Here is a 16492-nt window from a genome sequence, read left to right as displayed (position 1 = left end):
GGTAACTAAGAGTTTTTTGTGATTCCGAAGAGGGAAAATCAATTTGTTTTAGGACCAAAATAAACCTTTTATAGAAAAGGTTGGGTTTCTCAAAAATTTTTGATTTTTTTTTGAAAAATTTGTTTTATTCATACTTAACTATACATATAAATCATTCTTGTATGCATATACTGTAAGAATATTGCGCGAAATAAATACTGTTGATTAATGTACTTCGAAGCTGATGCAGAATCAATAAATGTTGTATTAAATTACCATCTGAATTAAATTGATAAGTGAAGTAACTAAATCATTTTTTATGGTTTAGGTATCTAATAATAATTTTCATAATTTTATAGGTTTAAATTTCACTGTAATTGCTCACTACGTTGTTGCTGGTTAGTGGAGGGGAGAGGAGCGTGGAAGAGGAAGAGTCGGTAAGGCAGCAAGACTACCATACCGTGACAGGAACATCTGGAAAAGGAAAGAGGAACACCAGGAAAAGGGAAAGAGTGTCTACTCCCGAGAACTTGGCCTGCTCGCTATGCGCAGCATCAGCTCGTAGGATGTGGGGGGGATCTTGTTCCCGGAAGTAAACTTCACCAGCAGCCAAAAACATAAATCAGGCCGGTGTACTAACAACAAAACTCAAAAGTTGACGCGGACGGACGTTCACCATCCCAAGGGCACTGCCGGTGTTATTGCAGTGTGGCCTTTTACCCACCCAACCATGAGAATCCTCGGCCATTTTGGATTCTCCCAAAATGGTGGATGATCGGTTTCAGATCATACCACCCTTATCGGAACTCCGCTACCATCGGCACCCCTGAAAATTCTCTTCAACAAAAAAATAGTTTCATTGACGTGAAACTACAACAAAACACCAAACAAATTAATTATTATATACAATTAGCGTCATGAAAGTTTAATAATATAAAAAAAATTAAGTAATTTAAAGAAAAATTAACAAAATAACTTAAATTAACAAAAAAAAGAACATTACATTTAAGCAAAAAAAAATAACTAAAAAAAAAGAGGAAACAAATGCGACGAAAAACCTTTCCTTTGAGTCAGGAACTAAACAAAAAAGGATACCCTTTCGGTATTTTATTTAGGTTAAGAAAATAACACGTCCTAGGATTCCCTACCCCTAGAGAACTCTTTAAAGGTATACATCCCCCTAGGGAAACAAGAAACAACCTTTTTTTTCGCGTGGACCCTCTATAGGAACTAGATTTTTCTCACTCACACGTTAGGATTAAATTAGAAAATAAATAATAAATACTAAATAAATTTAAAATTTGACGCAAAAAAATGGATTTTTAATAAATAACGGACAATCACAAACACATAATTTCATTTTCTGTTTCTTTCTGTTTTTTTTTTTTGTTTTAATTTCAGCTTGGTTTTCTTTCGTTTTATTCGTATAATCATCGTGGTTCTATATGTTGTTTAGTTTTGGTCTTATTTTTATTTTTTAGGACTCACTGTTACTTGTTTTTCTTTTTGGTTTCTTTTTCAGGTGGCGGAGCCCCAAGTTTTTGGGCGGTTGGGATCCTATTCCTGTATTTTTAAAAAAGATCCATTCTTGTTGCTCCTCGTTTAAAACCTGACAAATTTGCTGCCCGTAGTCATTGGGTTGGCCGAGAACGAGTTGGGCTTCAGTGGGCCAGAACAAACAAAAAAACTGCATCAATAAAAAATTCGACGGCCCAGCACTCAAATCTCTAGCTGGACCGCCAGAAATTCACCTAAGATTTCAACGGCTTACTAATTTTTTAATACACAAACTTATAAAATTAACTCACCACTTTTATTTAATTAATTTAAGTTTATCCTTTAAAATTTCAAAAATAATGGGAAATATCCCTATTACGCTGGTTTAACCATTCTAAAACAAAAAAAAACAAACAAAAGTGTACATTTAATAATTTATACTAAGTTTTAATAGTTCACAATTACACACTTAATTTTTGCTGCTTAGCCCGATCATCCTAGACGAAATTTCACTATATATCAAAGTTAATTTAAGTACAAGATTTTTTGATGCAGTTAGGTTCCTTTGATGGAGTAGAATATGAAACCACAGTTTTACACCAAAATTTGATATGGCGTATCCCCGAAAATGACCCCTGACCCCTAGGTAGTACGGAAAAAGTGATTTCACGATTTTTTGATGCAGTTAGGTTCCTTTGATGGAGGAGAATATGAAATCACAGTTTTACACCAAAATTTCATATGGCGTGTTCCCTAAAATGACCTCTGAACCCTAAGAAGTTCGAAAAAGTGATTTCAGTCGAATTTAACAGAAATTTTATCAAAGTTAATGGAAGTACACGATTTTTTGATGCAGTTAGGTTCCCTTGATTTAGGAGAATATGAAATCACAGTTTTACACCAAAATTTGATATGGCGTGTTCCCGAAAATGACCTCTGAAAAAAGGGAGCTAATTGAAACCTCACATAAAAATGCAATATTTTTTTCTAAAGCGTTACAAACATTGCATATCTGCAGGATAAAAGCTTTGCATACTTATTGGTGAAAAACATTGCATACTTGAGAGATGAAAACATTGCATACTTACAAGAACCTCTTGAAACAGGTCTTATGAAAGCCTTCGACTGAAATCACTTTTTTCGAACTTCCTAGGGTCAGAGGTCATTTTCGGGAACACGCCATATCAAATTTTGGTGTAAAACTGTAATTTCATATTCTCCTCCATCAAAGGAACCTAACTGCATCAAAAAATCGTGAAATCACTTTTTCCGTACTACCTAGGGGTCAGGGGTCATTTTCGGGGATACGCCATATCAAATTTTGGTGTAAAACTGTGGTTTTATATTCTCCTCCATCAAAGGAACCTAACTGCATCAAAAAATCTTGTACTTAAATTAACTTTGATAAAATGTCTAGATTGATCGGGCTAGCCCGATCATCCTAGACGAAATTTCACTATATATCAAAGTTAATTTAAGTACAAGATTTTTTGATGCAGTTAGGTTCCTTTGATGGAGTAGAATATGAAACCACAGTTTTACACCAAAATTTGATATGGCGTATCCCCGAAAATGACCCCTGACCCCTAGGTAGTACGGAAAAAGTGATTTCACGATTTTTTGATGCAGTTAGGTTCCTTTGATGGAGGAGAATATGAAATCACAGTTTTACACCAAAATTTCATATGGCGTGTTCCCTAAAATGACCTCTGAACCCTAAGAAGTTCGAAAAAGTGATTTCAGTCGAATTTAACAGAAATTTTATCAAAGTTAATGGAAGTACACGATTTTTTGATGCAGTTAGGTTCCCTTGATTTAGGAGAATATGAAATCACAGTTTTACACCAAAATTTGATATGGCGTGTTCCCGAAAATGACCTCTGAAAAAAGGGAGCTAATTGAAACCTCACATAAAAATGCAATATTTTTTTCTAAAGCGTTACAAACATTGCATATCTGCAGGATAAAAGCTTTGCATACTTATTGGTGAAAAACATTGCATACTTGAGAGATGAAAACATTGCATACTTACAAGAACCTCTTGAAACAGGTCTTATGAAAGCCTTCGACTGAAATCACTTTTTTCGAACTTCCTAGGGTCAGAGGTCATTTTCGGGAACACGCCATATCAAATTTTGGTGTAAAACTGTAATTTCATATTCTCCTCCATCAAAGGAACCTAACTGCATCAAAAAATCGTGAAATCACTTTTTCCGTACTACCTAGGGGTCAGGGGTCATTTTCGGGGATACGCCATATCAAATTTTGGTGTAAAACTGTGGTTTTATATTCTCCTCCATCAAAGGAACCTAACTGCATCAAAAAATCTTGTACTTAAATTAACTTTGATAAAATGTCTAGATTGATCGGGCTATGCTGCGTATGGTACCACGAACTGTTGAGAAATGTCAAGAATTTCAGTCACAACAAAAATTATGTCTCGTATCATAAGACAGCAAGGTAAGCTAGGCATAAAAAAAATACTCGGATGATTTTCCTCTAACTGCATAAGATCATCCGATCCACATCTCTCAATAAAAACAACAACAAAAATTGTACAAAAATACAAAAAAATCTACATGTATTTATGTTCTTTTCCTTTCTTTGATCAGTGTGTGTGTAAAAATCAACATTTGTATAATTTCTCTTTCTTCTTCCAAATTCGGAGTAAGGGAGGTACCATATTCATATATAATTCAAAAAAAATAATTGTCTGTAACCTTTCACCCACAGGTGGCCTACCAGTATTAAGGTGCAACTGCATTGGTCCCTTTTTAATTGACCATCGATCGTTGACACAAAATACGATGGGAACATTATTCGACAAAAAGAACCGATCACGACATGAATTTACTAAAACAACGGGTAACGAAATCAATTAAAAAAAAAAACAAGTGTAAATGTATAAAAGTTTATGATCGTAACGTGAAAACCGAATTAAAATTACTTCTTGTACGAAGAAACACCAAATACACATTCATGCCTATTACCGAAGACGCACATGCACTGCGGCGGGAGTGAGAGTCACTTTCACAAGATTTCGTATTACCGAAGCCGACGGTGCGGAAGTGATGGAATGACATTTGACATATGTCGGTAAGCAGTTTAGTGTGTTTTCGTCGATCGATAATACAGTTCATCCCGGGGAGTTCACAGATTGAAATTTGATTCGGTTGCGGATCGAGTAGATTCCCGGGGACTGAGTCACTGCGTCTTCTGTAATAGGCATGATTATAATTTGAGCCGTCGTTATGATCGTAACGTGAAAACCGAATTAAAATTACTTCTTGTACGAAGAAACACCAAATACACATTCATGCCTATTACCGAAGACGCACATGCACAGCGGCGGGAGTGAGAGTCACTTTCACAAGATTTCGTATTACCGAAGCCGACGGTGCGGAAGTGATGGAATGACATTTGACATATGTCGGTAAGCAGTTTAGTGTGTTTTCGTCGATCGATAATACAGTTCATCCCGGGGAGTTCACAGATTGAAATTTGATTCGGTTGCGGATCGAGTAGATTCCCGGGGACTGAGTCACTGCGTCTTCTGTAATAGGCATGATTATAATTTGAGCCGTCGTGGGACCCGTTTCGTAGTCGAGGTCGGATTCACTTCGGAGTCTATTCGGACCGAAGTCGGACTCCAAAAGTAAAACTCGATCCACCGTACTGTCAACTCGATCCTACATGTATACGTATACCTCTGAATCTTTTATTTTCTTATCGCTGTCATTCACTTTCAATTTGATTTCTCAATCAATGGTAAACAAAACAATAAGTATTTTGTATTTCTTGATTTAAATTCTTTGCTACATCTTATCTTGATTTAAAATTGTACTAAAAATCCTTTATATATTTTCAGCTTCGATCTACTATCACTGAGGGAATTTTAATTATGGGTTTTGTCAAAAAAAAGAAGGGTAAATTTTGTTTGTTTACATTTTCAACATTCGTTTGTAAATTAATTTTTTTTTTCTTTTCCCATTCTAGGTGTTGGTGGCTAGTTCCCAAGGCGTCCGTAACAACGTGACCGTTCTGTTATACCTACTAAAATTTAATATTAAATGAAATGAAAGATAAGTTCAAAATCCTGAGTTTGGGGACCAGTTTCTCAAATACACTGCTTTCAATTTCCGTACTTGATTTTCAAATTTGTCAATTTGTTAGAAAATTGCTTCTGTCGCTTAAACAATGTCTTCAAATAACCCAGGCAATCTTTTCATATCATTTAGGATTTTTTTTTAAACCAAGAAAACACAAATTAAAGTCTTAAGTAATTTAAATTTTAAAAGCAAAACGGAAGCAGTGCAATTTTTCATAGAGATAAGAATATTTTTAAATTACCGACGTTTGTAAGAAAAGATCATGAATATCGGATCTGTTTCCGCCAACATTTTTGAGCTTCAGTTACTCCACTAAATAATTTTATTATTAAATTAGTAATTTCCTTAACTTTACACAAACGAAACAACAAAATTGGAATGTGTAATTCTCTTCGTTTATCTACAAGACATGAAAAATAACAGAACTAAAGAAAGGAGGAATTTATTTCCTTTTTTTTCAATTTAGTAGGTATTTAGTTATTTAAATATTTTGTTTCTGCAATATGGATTCAAGACAAACCAGACATTTGAATGTTCTCCGTTTCCGCTGTTCTTGATTTATAGATAATCTAACTAGCACGATTTTTTTAAAAATATGTTTTAAAGATATCGATTTGTTTCCAAGTTGAAATACTGAAAAGCTAAACAAAATTAATATAGGTAGATACTCCTTAAATTTGTTACCATATTTATAGATACTAGCCGACCCCGCCCTCGAAATTCGAACGCCAATTTCTTTATTTTTTTTTATTTGCAACAACTTTAAACACAATTATACCAAAATAGTTTCATTATTTTGTATAGTATTTGTTGTTGCGATTAACTACACTTTTTGAAGACAAAATACACAGGTATATATAATATACCTACTTTTTGATATTTTTTAAACCTGATTTAGATATTGTTGAACTACGTTTTAACTGCACTCAACTACGTAAAAAAAGTATCGAAAAAGAAAATGCAAAGTGTAATCGCCTTAATGCATTGTGTTTGCACCTTGCATTTTGCGATTCAATTCAACCTGTTTCATGTTCCATTCATTCAAATTCCATCATTCAACTTCCACCAACTTCACTCAAATTTGTCATTCACCATTGTATATTGTAGGTTCTCGTCTTAGCTTAGCTTGTAGAAGTTTAAATTTCCGGAAGGGAGAGGGCGTTATTTATCGCACTTCCAGTTTGGAATGATATTTGTGGTAAGGTTTCCATTAAAATTTTAATGAATGCGTTCAGATACTTATTAATGATTAAGGATAGGTTCACATTTATTAAAGGTGCGTTCACAACAACGTCACACAACAACGTTTTTTTCATGTTAAAGCCATAATAGACCAGTGACGATGCCTTCAAAAACATTAAAAAGTACAAAAAAATCATAGTAGGATGAAACCCATTGGAAAAGGAGGGGAATATGATAAAAATGAAAGGAAAAATAAATTACGGGCGAGCCGAGTTCGGGAAGTGGGTGGGTTGAGTTTTTAATGGTAAAAAATGGTATATCTCGATTTCCGGCAAAACTACAAATCCTATAGAAAAAAGTTGTATGGCAAAGTTGTAGGTAATAAAAAGATCTACAACTTTTGTATCAACAATTCTTTCACATAACCTCAAAATTTATGTGAAAAATTCAAAAAACCGAGTTTTTGGTTTTTTATTTTTATCTTTTTCAAAAACAAAAATTTTTCTACGAAATTTGGTGAAAACTTACCTTATTATGTTCCAAGTACACTGTAATTTATTTGATTTAAAATATTAATTTGTTCACCTTATTTTGACTTTATACCAAAAAAACACCCTAATTTTCAATCGAAAATTCACGTGTCAAAATATCAGCTTTTTTCAAAAAGTCGGTGGGCATTTCGTTCGTTAAAATGTCTATTTTCTGATGGTGTAAAAAAAATTTTACATTAGTATACTAAAGACCATGTTGTAGTAAAATTCAAAAAATGAAAAAAGCTTGAATTCGAAAAAAAATTTTGTATCATTGTTTACAATTTTGGTCTATTTATTCAAATTTACACTTTATTTACTCAAAAAACGTAAGATTTCATGTAACATTGATTAATCTTACGTTTTTTGAGTAAATTAAGTGTAAATTTGAATAAATAGACCAAAATTGTAAACAATGATACAAATTTTTTTTCGAATTCAAGCTTTTTTCATTTTTTTAATTTTACTACAACATGGTCTATAGTATACTAATGTAAAATTTTTTTTACACCATCAGAAAATAGACATTTTAACGAACGAAATGCCCACCGACTTTTTGAAAAAAGCTGATATTTTGACACGTGAATTTTCGATTGAAAATTAGGGTGTTTTTTTGGTATAAAGTCAAAATAAGGTGAACAAATTAATATTTTAAATCAAATAAATTACAGTGTACTTGGAACATAATAAGGTAAGTTTTCACCAAATTTCGTAGAAAAATTTTTGTTTTTGAAAAAGATAAAAATAAAAAACCAAAAACTCGGTTTTTTGAATTTTTCAGATAAATTTTCAGGTTATGTGAAAAAATTGTTGATACAAAAGTTGTAGATCTTTTTATTACCTACAACTTTGCCATACAACTTTTTTCTATAGGATTTGTAGTTTTGCCGGAAATCGAGATATACCATTTTTTACCATTAAAAACTCAACCCACCCACTTCCCGAACTCGGCTCGCCCGTAATTTATTTTTCCTTTAATTTTCATCATATTCACCTCCTTTTCCAATGGGTTTCATTCTACTATGATTTTTTTTGGTTTCAAAAATTATCGACCCTGGTCTATAAGGGAGAGGGCGTTATTTATCGCACTTCCAGTTTGGAATGATATTTGTGGTAAGGTTTCCATTAAAATTTTAATGAATGCGTTCAGATACTTATTAATGATTAAAGATAGGTTCACATTTATTAAAGGTGCGTTCACAACAACGTCACACAACAACGTCACACAACAACGTTTTTTTCATGTTAAAGCCATAACTACAATGACCTAAAAAGTGAAAAAGTGGGAAATTTACAAAATTAAATTTTTTTATTTCGTTCTAGCAATATTTGTTTTTGTAAAAATTTTTGGAAAAAACTACCAAAAATTTTTTTGGAAACCAAAAAATAAGCTTTTTGCATCATTATTTTTTATTTTGTCGTCGTAAAAACTGTCATAAAATGAGTTTGAAATCTATCACTTTTTGACTTTTCGCAAAAAGTTGCCGTTGTAGTTATACTTTTAAAGCCTTAAGGCTTAACTACATTCACTTTTTGATTTCAAAAAGTGAAAAAGTGAAAAATACACACATACTACTAGCGACATCTTCATACGAAAATGAGTATCAAAATTGTGTTTCAAACTTTAAGATTATCTGTCATTTGTGAAAAAAAAAAATTGTGCAGTTATTTGTTTTTGTCTTGTGAGTTGTGAGTACTAAAAATTTTTGTTTCATTTCTTAAGATTTCATTATTTTTATTTTATAATTTCTTTTAAATATGTGGGCATAAATAAACTTCATCATTCAACTGTGTGCATTCATTTCCGTTGTTCATCTAGCTCATCGCCGCCCACTGGGAAAGAAAACAACAACCAAACCAAAGAGTCCCCGCTTTCACGACATGGTGTTTTCCAACTTTAATAGGATTTTGTTATTGCGCTCTTCGTGCAAACATACATAAATATTGGAAATAAATACCATTTGCTGGGTGATGGTGTGGTCCAGTATGATAGGCTTTAAGGATAGATTCTATTATTGGAGTAGGAGATTGTGATTGGTGGTGATGTTGCGGTGCCCGAGAATTTTCTTTTTGGAGGTTACCATCGAGCTTTATACCGTCTCCTCAGAAAAGCAACGAAACAAAAAAGAAACTAAAGTGAAATGAGCAATTATTATGTACATATCATCCTTTTTTGGCCAAAGAAAAACTTTAAATTAAAAACATGAGTTTTGGCTTTCATTTATTGTACTATACCGATTGTATCAAGTTATGTTGCAAGGCAATTTGTTTGGAATTTATAAATTTTTGCTGAATATTTTTTTTGTTTACAAAAAAACATCTGTCAAAAAAGGCATGTTCATCGAAAATTATCCTTTGCAACGCCATCTAGCAATCATGTTCTTAAGTTGTTGGTTTGCATGTGTTGGTGTTTTCAAAAAGTGAAAAAGTAAAAGTTAAAAATGTTTTAACTTTTACTTTTGTTTTTCTGAGATGAAAGATAGAATTTTGCCGTGTGTTGGTGAAAGACAAAACATTTTTTCACTTTTGTACTTTTTGAAGTTGAATGTAGTTAAGCCTTTAAGGCTTAACAATGACCTAAAAAGTGAAAAAGTGGGAAATTTACAAAAGTTAAAAAAATTTATTTCTTTCAAGCTCCATTTGTTTTTGAAAAAAACTACAAAAATTGTTTTTCAAACGAAAAAATAAGCTTTCTGCATCATTATTTTTAATTTTTTGGTCGAAAAAACTATCACAAAATGATTTTGAAAATGTTGACTTATTGAGTTTTTGCATAAAGTGGCTTTTAACTACATTGGCTCAAAAAGTGAAAAAGTACAAAAGTGAAAATTTTCAAACGCATTTTTGTATGGTTTTTCGGGCTAGAAAATTAAAACAAAAATTGCAGAAACTATATATTTTTTGTATAAAAACAATTTGTTAAAGGTATAACCACAATGGCCTAAAAAGTGAAAAAGTGGGAAATTTACAAAAGTAAAAATTTTTTATTTCTTTCTAGCGCTATTTTTTTTTGGAAAAACTACAAAAATTGTTTTTTAAACCAAAAATTAAGCTTTCTGCTGGAAGGTATAAGGAAGAAAGAAGACGTTTTTGTTAGGTTTCCCTGAACCTCATAAGAAAAACGCTTTGCCATGCGGCTATAAAATATTAATGACTTTTTTATTCAAAACTGTAAACGTCTAGAAGTGAAAACTTGGTAAAATGGTAAAGGAACTTTCAAAGTCAGCTATTACATTAAGCCTCAAGAGGCTTGACTCTTGTTTCGAATTTTCTTTTGATACACAGCCACACAAAAAAAATAAAAGTTCTGACCTGGGGTTGCGACTAAGTTTTTCATTTATAGTTTTTCAGTCTTTGGGTCGCTGAAACCGAATCCGAAGTCCGTTTTTCCCCATCACGTCAGGTTCTCGAGATAACCTCAAAAAATGTCACGAAAACAAAAAAAAAATTTCTGATCTGGATGTGCAAATATGTTAAGTATATAGTTTTTGGACCGTTGAATCCAGATTCGAAGTCAATTTTGCCCTATCACGTCAGGTTTCTGAGATATCCTCAAAAAAATGTCAAAACCAAAAAAACTAAATTTCATATCTGGGGTTGTGTCTAGGTTTTCCATATAGTTTTTGGGTTGCTAAAACCGAATTCGAACTCTATTTTTCCGTATCACGTCAGGTTTTTGAGATATCCTCAAAAAATTACAGATTTTTTGAGTTTAGACATTTTTTGAGGATATTTCAAAAACCTGACGTGATACGCCAAAATAGACTTCGGATTCGGTTTCAGCGACCCAAAAACTATATGAAGAATTTAGGTAAAAACTTTTGTTTTTTTGGTTTTGACATTTTTTTGAGGATATCCCAGAAACCTGACGTGATAGGGCGAAATTGACTTCGAATCTGGATTCAGTGATCCAAAAACTATATGATTAACATATTCGCCCATCCAGATCAGAGAAACAAATTTTTTGTTTATGTGACATTTTTGAGGTTATCTCGAAATCCTGACGTGATGAAGCAAAACGGACTTCGGATTCGGTTTCAGCGACCCAAAAACTATATGAAAAATTTAGTCGCAATCCCAGGTCAGAACTTTTATATTTTTTTGTGTGGCTGCCCAACTAGCACAACAGCTTCTATAATTTGAGATCTCGCAGGTACTACTTTTTATACAGCTTGTATTGAGCTTGCTTCAGAATTTAATTTCTTATACAAGTTCGAACTTGTTTAACAACTTCTAATAAGTTGTTTAAATACTGTTAAAGAAACTTAAACGAAAAAAGCTTGTTTTCGAAAAGGCCTGTTTAATGAATTTATAAAAGTTTTAAAGAAAGAATTTGATTTTGGTTTTGATAATGAATAATCTAGCTGGGACACTTTTTGGTTTTGACATTGAATAATTTAGCTCGGACATTTTTTGTTTTGACATTTCTGCTGTTTGAACTGATTAAGTTTTTGACTTCATTAATGAATATACTAGGATAGCCGAGTGGGTAGAGTGGCGGACTGCCACCAAGCAGATACGAAGTTCGATTCCTGGGTGTGGTAAAAAAATTATATAATTTTAAAATTATTATTAATAGATAGACTAAAAACTAATGGAATAATATATATAATTTCAAATAAAAAAATAAAATTCATGATTTAAAATCAAATAAAAACCAGTTAAAAAAGAATTCTTTTTTGTTTTTGTTTTTTTAATTTCGATAAGACATGTATTAAAGAACTATACAAGCTGTTCCGAAGATATCTGTCAAATCTCAAAGCTTCGGTAGAGCTTCGGTAAAGCTTCGTTTAAACTTCTTATAGAGGATCAAACTTGTATAACGTTCTCCTTTTTCCATGCCCAACAACCTTACTAAAGTTTAAAAGAAGCTGAAAAGTAGCTTTTGTAAAACCTTAATCGAAGCTGAAATGTTAGTTGGGTGCCCTACTAACAATATTTCTTCTATAATGCTTTAAAGAAGCAACAATTGCATCTGTAAAGCTTTATAGAACCAAAATTGTTTGTCGGGTGTGTAATCATTCTGTGAGGCGCGTACTATTACACGATGCCTCTTGAGTCAAGGACTCAAATTTGACATTTATCTTTTGAATTAAAATTTTATGTTGTTGTATTGCACCAAGAAGCAAAAAGAAATGTGAGGGAATGTTGAAAACAAAAAAGTGGAAAAAGAAACGTCAAAAAAGAGTCTCGGACTCACGACCCACGACTCTCCGGTCGGATAATTTTTTCTTTCATCTTTTTTCTCTTTTGCACTCATTATGTTTAAAAAGAGTCGCGCCTCTTGAGGCTTCATGTAACTGCTGACAAATTCTTATGTTCTTTCAAGAGAGAAAAGGACGAAAATAGATTTCATTGGTATCAAAAGTGTTTACAAAAGATTGGACCTTAGTAATAGACTTGATTTTAATAGAATTCGATTTTAACAAAAAAAATGCATGGTAATAAAACAAACATCTTACTTTCTAAACTTAGATAACTAAAACAATGAAAGTTAACCATAGTTTACGTGCGATCTTAAAACAACGCAACAATGTGAACCCACCTTAATGTTTTTTGATTTTCGCTGAATGCTTTCATTCATTCAGTCATGAATGACATTTCATTCCAGTCGATTGGAAATTTTCCAATAGAATTCCAGTTGTTTTTGTTTTTTTTTTATTTTGTATCGAATTTTAATTTGTTTAATTTCGTTATTTCGGTTAATAAAAAGTAAAAAAAATGTGATTCTGCACATCTACGCGTCATTCTCTTTCGTTCCGTGTATAATTTATGCCCCTTCGGTTTTTGGGGGCCCGGTAATTTGTACCACAAAAACTATGCTCGCCGTTTAATTATTTAATATATATATATATATATATGATTAGGTATTTTTAATGCAGCTAGGTATGTGTTTCAATTTAAAGATTTTTATGTTTTTGAAAATTCGTAGGTACATACCTACCTACCTACCTACTTATTTTCAAATATTTTTTGTCTCTACATTATTCTGGCTACGGACCCCGAAAAATCTCTGTGTTGTTATTTTGTACCTAGAATTTATAATTTCTTTTGTAAAATAAATTTTTATGTTCTGTTTTGTGAATTAAAATCGTAGGTAGTTGATCAAAACCTAAAGTTGATAAAAACAAGTTAAAGTTCATAAACCTGCCTATTATAATGTACCTACAACAATGAGATACGTACTATCAGCTACATACATAGCCGTAGCTAGGATTTCATTTTGGGAGGGGTTAGCTCAGACCGAGCAAATTTTTTTCGTACTTATTTTAAAGTTATGCTTATTTTAACTGTTTGTTAACATTTTCAAAAAATTTTTTTTATCGAAGCTAATGCATTTGGGTTGACTAAGCCTAAAAATCACACTGATTGCTTTCTAGGAACTCTATTTTTTTAAATATTTTAATTTTTCACATTTTTGGGGTAATTTCATACTATTTTTTTAGATTTTATTATTACAAGCGTTCTTAAAGTTTTGTTGGAAAAATTTGTTTCTAATGTAATGTATTTCGATTCAGTTAGTTAAATAAAAATACAAAAAAAAAATTTTTAAATAAAAAAAATGTAACAAAAAAAATTGTATAAATTTCTATGCCTTTTCATGTATGAATAATTTAAAAACTAGAGCTGCTAGAAAAAAAAAAAAATAATGTTGTTCTTGGAATCAGCACCCTAAATTTAGTAAGAATTGATAAACAACGGTCTGGAAAATTTTTAGTTTTAACAGCCAGCAGATAAATCATAAATTTACTTTGATGAGATTTATGTAAATTATAAATTATTTATTATTAAATGTCAATGTAAAATAAATTATATATCAAGTCTGAATTTGAAAAATCGAGTTGTAACCTCTACTTCCTAAGTTCAGCAAAATATTTCAAAAATGCTTTTACTTTTACGCTAGTTAAGATTCAAATAGATAGGTATAGAAAGTGACTACGGTTTAAATGAGTTTATTTGAGTAAGTATACCTGTGTTCTACCTACGTTATGTAACGTTTGTACATAGTTACTATTTGATCGACATATGTAGGTATGTATCTAGTACCTACCTACTAACTTAACTCGATCAAAATTAAAAACAGTGTAGCAGATATGTTACTATATGTAATTACCTACAACCTAATTGTTTCACCTACCTACTTAGATACTCATGATTTCATACCCCAGTTCAACAAGACAAAAAAAAAATAAATACAAACCAAATCAATGCGCAAACAAATAAAACTGTGCATGCATTCTTTTTTCCTTGATTTCCAAAAAATATCCCAAGACCAGATCTCATTTGTTTATTCCTATCCTAACCCTTACCTATCCTATGAAAAAATATTAAAGAACAAAATTTCATTCATTGATCAGGTACCTACCTACTTTCTAAAAATGCATTCACAATCCTTTTGCATACCTACACACAATTTCTCAATCGCGCCATCCAAGGAAACAAAAACAAAACTAAATTGCAAAAAAAAAAAAACCAACCCAAATATGTAGATACAAGTACATATTCCTTATTCTTTCTTTCTCTTCTAGTAGATATTTTGTGAGTAGGTACTGAACTACTTAGAAAGTTTTTTGTGTTGTTTTTGAAGTGAAAACTTCTTTAGTATCGTAGTGATTTGAAACAAGATGAAACGAAAACGCGACACGACTTCAACTTGTTATAACTTTTTTGTTTTAATAGATAGATGAATGAAATTTGCACTGTAGATAGGTAATTAAATAAACTATAATTGTACAAAATTTCAATTAATTTCATATTCAAAACTCAGAGATAACGGTACAAGGATGTTCCTTTTCAACACACGTTATATCTTTTGATTTAGTGCACATACAAATTTGATTTAACTTTAATACGCATGCTGATAACATAACCTTTTATTTGATATATCACACATAACGGTAGGTGCCCTACAAGTTACACAATCTTAAATTGAAAAAAATTTAAAAATACCTCAAAACACCTGTGGAGATCTATTGTCGATGACCAGCCACCAGTGTAGGAAGTACCGTTATCTCAGTTTGAAATATCGACATGGTTGGATTTAAAAAAATCTTACTTTCTTTGTAGGCATGGTAGAAATATGATTGATACGTCATATAAAAAGTAAAATAAGCTTTCAGATGATATTTTATCATAGGTTGTCATTTAAAAAAATATATTTAATGGGAGAAAAAAAATTGATTTTTGTACTTTTTTGATGAAAAAATTGATTGGGTTCAAAAAATTCTAGCTCTTTTTGTAGATGTTGTATAGACATGGTCGATATAAATATTTTGAGCTGAAGCAATAAGCTTTTGTGTGATATAAAATTTATAATAGGTGGTTGGATTTAAAGGTGATAGAATAAAAAAAGGTAGACTTTTTCGATTTTTTTTTGCAAGAAAAATGATTTTTTAAGGTTTCACTTCTACCACGTGTGAATTGCACAGATGATTTTTTTTTTTAATGAACCGTTCTCGTTGAGCCAGACTGACCAGCGTCAACCGTATATTCTTTTGATAGAAAGAAACAAAAAACGGCGCCACGACGACTCGATCTTTGTATATAAAATCTATAGTACTATCATGAAAAAAAGTAGCGCCACCAAAAAAGTAAGCGAGCGAACGAACTAAAAACTATGTCAAATTTCAAACAGAAATGTATATCTCATCTCCTTACTCTCATTATTAAATTCGATCTAAGCGCCCTCGCGACCACTCAGGTAGCGAACAAAACTAAAAAATTTCACTTCATGATAGTACTATAGATTTTATATACAAAGCTCGATACTCGAGCCACAAAGTCTATTTCTATGGACAGAAAAAAAAAAATATGTGCACAACGGTCTTGAGTTGTAATCGTATCTGAGTACTATTTTCTTTTGTGCTCTTATCCTTCAAATACGACGATTTTCTGTTTGCCTTTCCATTTTTTTAATTGACAAACAATATTGCAATACCACAGATCACTTCATGCTCATATTTGTATTCCTCATCCCAACCGACCTTATGAAAAAAATATTAGAGAAAAAAATGCATTTATTGTTCAGGTTGTTTTTTTAAATACGTCCACAATCCCTGTGCACACACACAGCTCTATTTTTCTTCCAAAAATCCCACCTTAAAAAAGAAACAGTTAAAACGGGATTTTGTAATGCAAAAACACAACAAGAATACAGGAAAAAAAATCAAAGATACAGAAAAATAACGATTCCAA

At 31.8% G+C, this 16492-nt stretch overlaps 1 long non-coding RNA gene across 1 annotated transcript; it reads left to right on the top strand.

Moving 5' to 3' along the window:
• Window positions 1-5266: 5266 nt before the first annotated feature.
• LOC129921222 (uncharacterized) lies at window positions 5267-6894 on the top strand. Its single transcript, XR_008773483.1, has 3 exons — window positions 5267-5402; window positions 5473-6783; window positions 6845-6894. It is a non-coding gene; the product is annotated as an uncharacterized LOC129921222 (long non-coding RNA).
• Window positions 6895-16492: the final 9598 nt, after the last annotated feature.

The sequence above is a fragment of the Episyrphus balteatus genome, chromosome 1 (genome assembly GCF_945859705.1).
Source record: "Episyrphus balteatus chromosome 1, idEpiBalt1.1, whole genome shotgun sequence".
Taxonomy (NCBI): Eukaryota; Metazoa; Arthropoda; class Insecta; order Diptera; family Syrphidae; genus Episyrphus; species Episyrphus balteatus.
The sequence above is the reverse complement of the archived record's forward strand: the minus strand, read 5'-3'. Positions and strand labels throughout refer to the sequence as shown.